The sequence below is a fragment of the Silurus aristotelis genome (genome assembly GCF_946808225.1).
Source record: "Silurus aristotelis genome assembly, chromosome: 1".
NCBI lineage: Eukaryota > Metazoa > Chordata > Actinopteri > Siluriformes > Siluridae > Silurus > Silurus aristotelis.
This window is the reverse complement of record NC_139574.1, coordinates 25,943,823-25,951,540: the sequence shown is the minus strand read 5'-3', so window position 1 is coordinate 25,951,540 and position 7,718 is coordinate 25,943,823. Positions and strand designations below refer to the sequence as shown.

At 39.1% G+C, this 7,718-nt stretch overlaps 1 protein-coding gene across 3 annotated transcripts in view; it reads left to right on the top strand.

The window, feature by feature from the left end:
• Window positions 1-1,166: 1,166 nt before the first annotated feature.
• Window positions 1,167-7,718, top strand: part of dennd4b (DENN/MADD domain containing 4B) — a gene marked incomplete at its 5' end in the record, with an annotated part of 37,796 nt that continues 31,244 nt past the window's right edge. For 2 of the 3 annotated variants that reach the window (XM_083556553.1, XM_083556551.1), the window contains one exon: window positions 1,167-1,614. The remainder of the gene's footprint in view (window positions 1,615-7,718) is intronic. The other variant, XM_083556555.1, reaches the window with a different exon arrangement.

Here is a 7,718-nt window from a genome sequence, read left to right as displayed (position 1 = left end):
TTGAATGTGAAACAAGGGCTTTCTGAAATCATTCACTGACGAACTCTTATGCACAGAATACACTACTTTCTTCACTGACCATTTTTCTCTCAGCTTCTGTTTGAAATCACATACTAAACCAAATAGTGGTCATTTATTTTAATTTAAAAAAAGAACTGTCAGATTACCATTAAACTTGCTTATCCTCTAACCAAATAATTATTACATTTTTGTATGCATTACTAAATTAATTGTAAAAACAATATTGTTTACTGTTTCTGCCCATGCCAATCGTGATAGTATATACAAGACATGCCCAAACTAGGGGTCCTGGGCAAAAGATATCCCATTACGAACTTTGATTTTGCCTGTCATGCCATATGAAAACAAGAAAAAAAGGGGGAAAAAATGCCATTTGTATAAACAAGGAGCAGCTTCATGTTTTTCGTTAGTGATCACTGAACAGTTTTAGGCATTGAATTTTATTTGTACAATAAACTGGACTGTTTCTCATTGAACTATTAAGTTTAACTGAACTGGAACTAAAGCTGTATTAGTTTACCAGTTTATTTATTAGTTTAGTTTTTATTAGTTTAGTCTAATAGTATTTATTAGTTTAGGTTGGTCTTAGTATGTATTAGTTTATTATATTATTATGTATTAATTAATAATAATATTAGTATGTATTAATTTATAATAATATTAGTATGTATTAATTTATTATATTATTATCTATTTTATGATGTATCAGTATGTAGTAGTTTATAATAATATTAGTATGTATTAATTTATTATAAAAGTATGTAGTAGTTTATAATATTAGTATGTATTAGTTGTTTATATCAGTATGTATTAATTTTGTATAATATTAGTATGTATTAGTTTAGTATTAGTTGTTATTTACTTTAGTATTGGTATTTATTTAGTATTAATGTTTTATCATAGTGTTAGTATATTATTTTAGATTCATGCTTTCTGTTTGTTTAGTTTGAAATATTTAAAAATAATGAACGAGATGTATCTCGTTCACTTTAATGTGAATATGAAGTTTGCTTTAATCATTATGTAACATTTCTTTTCCGCTCACTGCTTAAGAGGAAACGTTTTTTTTTACCCTTCATAGGAAAAGTCCAGGCCTCTCGTGTGTACAGTGTGTGGATGGAGTTCTCCTCCTGGCCTGCAAGTGTCGCTGTGTCGTTTCAGCGGCGCCTCCTACGGCTAGAGAGGAGCAGCGCTCTGTCGTATTTGCCTTTTAATATATTTCTGTATTGTGTGTGTATGAAGTTGCTGATGGCAGAGGGCTGTAGGAGCTGTGCGGACTCAGAGCTCAAGCGGAAATCAACGACAAAGAAACCACAGCGGATTTATTTCTAGCTCTGAAAGCTCGTTGGCTGAAGGAAAGTGAATGTGTCTGTGAGCGGCTCGTCCTCGCAGCTGAGCGGAGATCAACCCGTATTGTGTTGTGGTGTGTGTGTGTGTGTGTGTGTGTGTGTGTGTGTGTGTGTGTGTGTGTGTTGTTGATCGGTGTTCTGAGCGGCCGAATGGACGAGCCAGGCTTTAATATGACCTAAGCGTCTTCTCTCCGGAGATGTCACTTAACACCGCGCTGTGTCTGCTCCCAGCACAGGTCAAGTGGTAAGTAAATGTATTTATCCAACACGGAATTAAAACAGAGTGTCGGTTTTTTTCTTCTTATTTTTTTAGTGTCTTTTTGGTTTCCCTTTTTTCCTTTTCCCCGAGCTGGAGCTGGTGATTATATTGAGTGCGTTACGGAGATGTTGCTCTGCTGGGGGGCAGAATGACAGAAAGAACCTGTGAGCACGTATTTGTCACTGTGTGGACACATGAGCAGCAACATATCTATTAATAAATAAACAACCCCAATCAAAAATAAATAAATAAGAAAGAAAAACACGCTTAGATTGGATCAGACGAGGTTTTGGTGTTTCTGCAGCACTCAGCATCACTTCTCTCCAACACCTTGCTCCTTCATCTATGTTTAGTCTATTATTGACTTATGAAATGTTTATAACAGTGTTATGACATATCCCTTTTGGATTCAATATTACAGGACAATACCATATACCAGTTTTACTGAAATTACCTCTCGCTCTGGTCTTGCAACTGTTTCCATCCCAGTCCTTAAAGCTCAATTCCTCCCAGTGTCTACGCTTCAAAACCATAGCAGCTGCTGATGCTTTAGCAAATGCTGAACTTCAGTCCAGACTACAGGCAACATCCTGAATAGTGTGATCGAATTTCTGTATAAAGACCTGTAGAGTATTGGTTCTGGGATCTGCAGCTAAACTACAGTAAGCTACACTCTCTCAGATACACGCGTGTAAGTCACGTGGACGTGGGGCTGTGGCGTGGGTTAACAGGAAGACAGTGCTCCAGTAGAATAGGTTTCGAGTGCGTTGAGAGTATTTGTAGTTAATCCCCACACGGTCTCGTTTTCATCTGATAGACAGGCTTTAACGTGTTTCACACATCGATATCTTTTTATTTTGAAGTATTCGAGCGAGTATTCAGCGTTCCTGCTTTTATAAGTCCATCGATCAAAGTGTAGATGCTGATCCTCAGCTCGGGTTGTGGTCTCTGTACAAAGTTTCTCATGTTCTCCTTGAGTCTGTGTAGGTTGATTGAGACCCCACGAGGTGAGATCTTGCATGGAGCCCCAGTCCGAGGGAGATTGACAGTCATGTTTAGCTTCTTCCATTTTCTAATGATTGCTCCAACAGTGGACCTTTTTTCACCAAGCTGCTTGGCAATTTCCCCGTAGCCCTTTCCAGCCTTGTGGAGGTGTACAATTTTGTCTCTAGTGTCTTTGGACAGCTCTTTGGTCTTGGCCATGTTAGTAGTTGGATTCTTACTGATTGTATGGGGTGGACAGGTGTCTTTATGCAGCTAACGACCTCAAACAGGTGCATCTAATTTAGGATAATAAATGTAGTGGAGGTGGACATTTTAAAGGCAGACTAACAGGTCTTTGAGGGTCAGAATTCTAGCTGATAGACAGGTGTTCAAATACTTATTTGCAGCTGTATCATACAAATAAATAGTTAAAAAATCATACATTGTGATTTTTTTAGATTATGTCTCTCACAGTGGACATGCACCTACGATGACAATTTCAGACCCCTCCATGATTTCTAAGTGGGAGAACTTGCAAAATAGCAGGGTGTTCAAATACTTATTTTCCTCACTGTATCTACAACGAAAATATACAACTTTCTTTCGGCTTCTCCCGTTAGGGGTCGCCACTGCAGATCATCCGCATGTTTAATTTGGCACATGTTTTTACGCTGGATGCACTTCCTAACGCAACCCTCCCCATTTATCCGGGCTTGGGACCAGCACTAAGAGTGGCTGGGGTCGGTTCCCTGACCGGGGATCGAACCCGGGCCGCAACGGTGAGAGCGCCGCATCCTAACCACTACACCACCAGGGAACTATCTAGATATGGTGAAGATGTTCATCATCACGACGTGATATTTTGTTAATCAGCACGTCTACACCCTTACCAGTATAAAATAATATGTCAAGGTTTGAGCTCCGGGTTGGAAGAAGGCGTTGTGAGCAAAAATATTATTCTGATAGGAACAACCCAACCGAGCTGAAACAGCTTGATGCCGTATTCTGTGGGTTTGGTTGGTAACTCGGAAATTGTTCGAAAATGACATTAGGTTTCACAGATACAACAAACGATCCCTCAACTCCACTCCAGTTTCCTAGGTGTTTTATCACGAGGAATCCTGAGGAAAATTGATGAAAAAATACGCAAGTTGGACAGATGTAACGTAAGCTCCGTGTCTGATTGCGTTAGTAACCCTAGGGGTTACTGTGACCCCTAATTTACCATAAATAACTTCCATATGCAAGTCTAAAGCACGACACAAGCGCCACAGCTGGAGCGAACAGAATCTGCCACTTCTTCAACCCATCTCGCACAGATACAGCTGCAGATTGAGCTGCAATGCTCATTGCACAGGAAAAGTCATCTGTTGCACAGCTGATGTCGTTTGAGGAACTGAACTTTTGAAAGTGCTTAGATGGATCCAAAAAAGAGTGCTAGAGGAAATAACACATAAAGTTTCGGATGAGGAACTTGTGCCGCTTAACACAAACGTAGGTGAAAGATGAATGGTGACATCTTTAAATAAACACCACACACAAACCCACAGTCTTCAGGTGCAGTGTCATGTATGTACAGTATACCCATAATGTCATGGGTTCTATAATTGAACTCTAACAAGACTAAACCATTTTGGAGAACATACAGTTGCATGGAAGCAAGTTCCTGATCCGTGTTTGATGTTCTACCATCATAAGCAAATCTGAAAAATAGCAACATATAGTGATAGTATTGAGCTTTAGCATGTGTAAGTAACTGTTTTACTCTTTGAAGATATGTACAGATATTCAAACGTTTGTCTGCAATTCGATAGTTTGTATACAATAAATCATTTGTTATCCTAATAATAGTTCATTATTTTTTAAAGCAACAGTAATGGCTATAGTACAGGTAATAACATTAATATATTAAGCAACTACACACTATGATGCAAAGAATGTAACTTGGAGTGGAAATAGTGTCTTGTTTCGGGAACACTGGACACGAGTCTAGAATACAACCTTAATGGGACACCAGTCCATTTTACAGCATCACTCACATGCACATTCACATTCACACACTGGGACTCTTTTTTTTGTTTGTTTATTTGTTTTTTTGGAGGAAACTGGAACCCCACAGAGACGTTGTTTAGATAGTAACCCAAACTCAGAATCGAACCATAGACACTGGAACTGTGAGGCAGCAGTACGGCCCTCTGCATTGCTCTGAGTTAAATTGCCTATTTGAAATAAAAAATATGTTCCTTTAGGGGATCTTTTGTGAGTCTTGGCACGACGACACTTGTTTATTATCCAACACATCAGAGCTGCACCAGCTGGACTTCAGAATGGAAACTTTTCTCATTTACTCACTATATATATATATATATATATACAGTGGGTACGGAAAGTATTCAGACCCCCTTAAATTTTTCACTTTTTGTTATATTGCAGCCATTTGCTGAAATCATTAAAGTTTATTGTTCTTCCTCATGAATGTACACACAGCTCCCCATACTGACAGAAAAACACAGAATTGTTGACCTTTTTGCAGATTTATTAAAAAAGAAAAACTGAAATATCACATGGTCCTAAGTATTCAGACCCTTTGCTGTGACACTCATATATTTAACTCAGGTGCTCTCCATTTCTTCTGATCATCCTTGAGATGGTTCTACACCTTCATTTGAGTCCAGAAATTTTTGATTATACTGATTGGACTTGATTAGGAAAGCCACACACCTGTTTATATAAGACCTTCCAGATCATAATGCATGTCAGAGCAAATGAGAATCATTAAGGTCAAAGGAACTGCCTGAAGAGCTCAGAGACAGAATTGTAGCAAGGCACAGATCTGGCCAAGGTTCCAAAAATTTTTTGCTGCACTTAAGGTTCCTAAGATAATAGGCCTCCATAATCCTCAAATGGAAGATGTTTGGGACGACCAGAACCCTTCCTAGAGCTGGCCGTCCGGCCAAACTGAGCTATCGGGGGAGAAGAGCCTTGGTGAGAGAGGTAAAGAAGAACCCAAAGATCACTGTGGCTGAGCTCCAGAGATGCAGTCGGGAGATGGGAGAAAGTTGTAGAAAGTCAACCATCACTGCAGCCCTTCACCAGTGGGGCTTTATAGCAGAGTGGCCCGACGGAAGCCTCTCCTCAGTGCAGGACACATGAAAACCCGCATGGAGTTCTTCAAGATGGTGAGAAATAAGATTCTCTGGTCTGATGAGACCAAGATAGAACTTTTTGGCCTTAATTCTAAGCGGTATGTGTGGAGAAAACCAGGCACTGCTCATCACCTGTCCAGTATAGTCTCAACAATGAAGCATGGTGGTGGCAGCATCATGCTGTGGGGGTGTTTTTCAGCTGCAGGGACAGGACGACTGGTTGCAATCAAGGGAAAGATGAATGCGGCCAAGCACAGGGATATCCTGGACGAAAACCTTCTCCAGAGTGCTCTGGAACTCAGACTGGGCTAAAGGTTTAGCTTCCAACAAGACAATGACCCTAAGCACACAGCTAAAATAACGATGGAGTGGCTTCACAACAACTCCGTGACTGTTCTTGAATGGCCCAGCCAGAGCCCTGACTTAAACCCAATTGAGCATCTCTGGAGAGACCTAAAAATAGCTGTCCACCAATGTTTACCGTCCAACTTGACAGAACTGGAGAGGATCTGCAAGGAGGAATGGCAGAGGATCCCTGAATCCAGGTGTGAAACACTTGTTGCTGCCTTCCCAAAAAGACTCCTGGCTGTATTAGATCAAAAGGGGGCTTCTACTTAATACTGAGCAAAGGGTCTGAATACTTAGGACCATGTGATATTTTAGTTTTTCTTTTTTAATAAATCTGCAACAGTGTCAACAATTCTGTGTTTTTCTGTCAGTATGGGGAGCTGTGTGTACATTCATGAGGAAAAGAAATGAACTTAAATGATTTTAGCAAATGGCTGCAAAATAAAAAAGAGTGAAAAATTTAAGGGGGTCTGAATACTTTCCGTACCCACTGTATATATTAGGGCTGCCAATTGATTAAAATATTTAAACGTGATTAATTATGGTGTTTTAAATTATGTAAATCATCAGGACACCAAATGGAACTTTTGATGTTTCCATACAGACGGTTTTTTATTGCCAGATGTGTGCATCATGGCGGATTTTGGTGCTTGATTTAAGACATTAAGACGCATCAAAACACTAAGACGCATTTACTGAGTGATAATTCTAAAAAAATTTATGTTTTTATATATACAGTTAATTCGTGGCTCAAAATTTGCGGGTTCTCATTTGAAATCTAACTAACAGCAAGTTGCGGATGATCTTAAAATTTGTGGGAATCCGCAGCCGGACCGAATGTTCAGGAACGTTGAAATCACATTTTAAACGATGTATTTGGTTAAATACTCGACACACTTTCCGTTTTTTAAAGTGACATAATGTCTAGATTAATTCACTAAGGTACCATCGGGGCTGAGGGTGCGTCCAAAATTTGTGGATTTTCGGAACTAGCGGGTGTCTTAGAACGTAACCCCCCACGGGGACCACTGTATATCTGAGTAAAGAAGGTTGAAGGTTTTAATTTTGTCTCTTTTATATTTATTTATTTATTTATTTATATTTTTAATAAAAAGGTTCTAATATATATTCTTATCAATTCTGTTCTGCATTAATGTTCCACTAGATTTTGGCGAGTGTATGTGGAGATTTGTGCTCATTCAGCTACAAGGGCATTCGTAATGTCAGGTACCGATGTAGGTGACGAGACCTGGGGTGCAGTCAGTGTTCCAATTTATTCCAAAGGTGTCCAACAGGGTTGAGGTCAGAGCTCTGTAATTGGTCACTCCAACAAACATTCAAAAATGTTCTTTTTCTTTTAGGGTTTTTCATTTCCTAAATGTAAAATTTTTTTTTACAGCATGCAATAAATAATAAAATTATTTGTATATAATATGATTGACAACAGATTGTTAGGATGATAAATGTTTTCCATGCTGTTAATTTCCCATCGCAGCATTTATCCAGCGACAGCTGTTATCGCACTTCGTATAGCCGTGTAGTGTCCAATTAGTTTCCTATTCGTTTTCAGTTAGTTGGTTCCTGTTATCACTTACATTTTGACAGATTGGT